General features: G+C 35.7%; 1 non-coding gene across 1 annotated transcript; it reads left to right on the top strand.

The window, feature by feature from the left end:
• The first annotated feature begins 1,953 nt into the window (after positions 1-1,953).
• TRNAH-AUG (transfer RNA histidin (anticodon AUG)) lies at positions 1,954-2,026 on the top strand. Its single transcript has one exon. It is a non-coding gene; the product is annotated as a tRNA-His (tRNA).
• The last annotated feature ends 266 nt before the right edge of the window (positions 2,027-2,292 follow it).

Raw genomic sequence — 2,292 nt, forward strand, 5'->3', positions numbered from 1 at the left:
ATTTCTTTTTCCAGACAATAGTTACTTATTTTTAAAATATTTAAAAAGTTATTACCTCATTCATGTCAATTTCAGATAGTATTACCTTTCTTGTGGAATGTTTTAGGTTTCTGCTAACTTGCTTTCTCATTTGATATTTTTTTGTTTTTGATTATTAAAAAAAAAAGTTTGCTCCTTTTAGAAAATTTGGAAGGTATAGAGAAGTTCAAAAAGGAGGAAAAATGGCCCATAATTCCACTGTACAGAGATAGCAACAAATGAAAAGGACTGCATAACACCTTTACACCCAGAGGTAGCATTGCTTGTATCTGATGTTTCTCTGCTCTTTTAATTTTCCCTCCAAAGAACACAGACTTGGTCTAAATGGACTGTTTATAAACAGATACCACATCCTCCAAGGCACCAAAACTTTCTTCCTCTAACTTTGCTCAAAGGAAAGCACATATTCAAATTGAGTCCTTTAGGTTCTTTTCCACCGGGTTGGCTATATTCTGGCAGTAACATCACCTTGGCACATTAATTAAAACTTAGATTCTAGCAGCATTAAAAAAGAGCTTTTTGCTTATATATTTTCCCCAAGTCTTTGTCTGTGTTTGGCTAAGTAGCCTTAGAATAGGATACTAGAAGTAGTCCCTTAATAAAGATACATTAATACTGATTTTTTTCTCTTTGTACTTATTTATTCTTCTGTTGAGTTTACTTTATACTAATTCTTTCTAGAAGTAGCTGCCTCTAAGTTGTGCTAGGTTTGACTGGAAAAGTTTTAGTTAATAGTCTGGAAACAAAGACTGAAGATGAAGACTGTTTAAGTCCTTGAGATTGTAAGGATTTTGATTTCTCTATAGCATATATTGACTCAATGAAAACCTATTGAGCAACTATTATGTGCTTGGTATTATTGTGGTGATGGGTAGCAAGGGCAAACAACAGATGTGTGGGAACTTGGACATAAAGTACAAATGGGGTTAAATCTGATAGATAAGCAGTTATGTCTTGAATTGTGGCCTTGAAAACAAAGACTATATTAGGTAAACCTCTTCCTTCCCAAGTTCTTAAGAAAGGTAATTGTGAAATTTGGTAATTGTGATTTTCAAAGTGTTTACATTCTGGGCCAAGTTAAAGTATTGAGATTGAAGTGCTGATTTGCTGCTAACACAGATGATCAAAGCAGCTAAAATAGCACTGAGGTATATTATTGTGAGGCACTCACATATTATAGATAAATTAAGTCATTTAATTTTCAGAATAACCCCATTTCACAGGTAATAAAAACTTAAGCATAGAGACATTAAGTAGCCTGCTGGAGATCGCTGGGCTGAGCCAGTGGCAAAACTGGAATCTGAAGCAGAGTGTTCTTGCATGAGAGCCCACACTCTTAATCACAATATCATCATCACACTTTTAAGTGCCCAGAGAAATAAAGCTAAAGTGCCCTAATGAGCGTGGAAAATAACTCAAGCACTATGAAATGTTGCTGTCATTTAACAGAATGCAGAATTGGGCAAAAATAAGGAACACGTTGTATACGCCCTTCTTTCTTTAGGATGAATCTCTGAAACTGCTAGAGGACACTACCCCTTACATATTATTGGCCAGAAACTGCTCCTATGGCCTCACCTGTCTGTGAGGGCGGGCAGGAAACATATTCATGGGTGGATGGCAATGTGGCCAGCTGGCCATTCAACTACTCTGAGCAAAAGGCAGAATGGATTTAGGGAGAAAACTAATGATTTCTGCCATAGCCATGCACTCTAATGCCTCAGTGTTAGAGTGTTTTCTATTGAAATAGTTTTAAACAAAAGAACAAGTTAAGATAACTATTGTATGTACATAAAGATTAATGTAAATGATTTCACATTTTTAAAGTTAGCAAGAAAATAAGCATGATTTTAGTCATCATCTAGATACTACACATACATACATAACATACAATATATAAAACACACACACAGGGGTAGGTATAGCTCAGTGGTAGAGTGCATGCCTATGATGCATGAGGTCCTAGGTTCAATCCCCAGTATTTCCATCTGAATGAATGAATGAATAAATAAATAAATAGATAGATAAATAAATAAATAAAAATTTAAAAACAATACACACATATTCTTATACGATACTTTCTTCAGCCATACCACTTCGTCCAAAAGCATCCAGTGAACGCCTGTTTCACCCAGAGTAAAAGCAAAGGTTTCTAATGCCTACAAGGCTCTACCCAATCTGAGTCTTTTCCTTTGTCTTCATTTCCTATTGCTTGCTCTCTCCTGCGCTCTCTCTCTCTCACCCACTGCCCTC

Source organism: Camelus bactrianus, chromosome 1 (assembly GCF_048773025.1).
Source record: "Camelus bactrianus isolate YW-2024 breed Bactrian camel chromosome 1, ASM4877302v1, whole genome shotgun sequence".
Classification (NCBI taxonomy): domain Eukaryota; kingdom Metazoa; phylum Chordata; class Mammalia; order Artiodactyla; family Camelidae; genus Camelus; species Camelus bactrianus.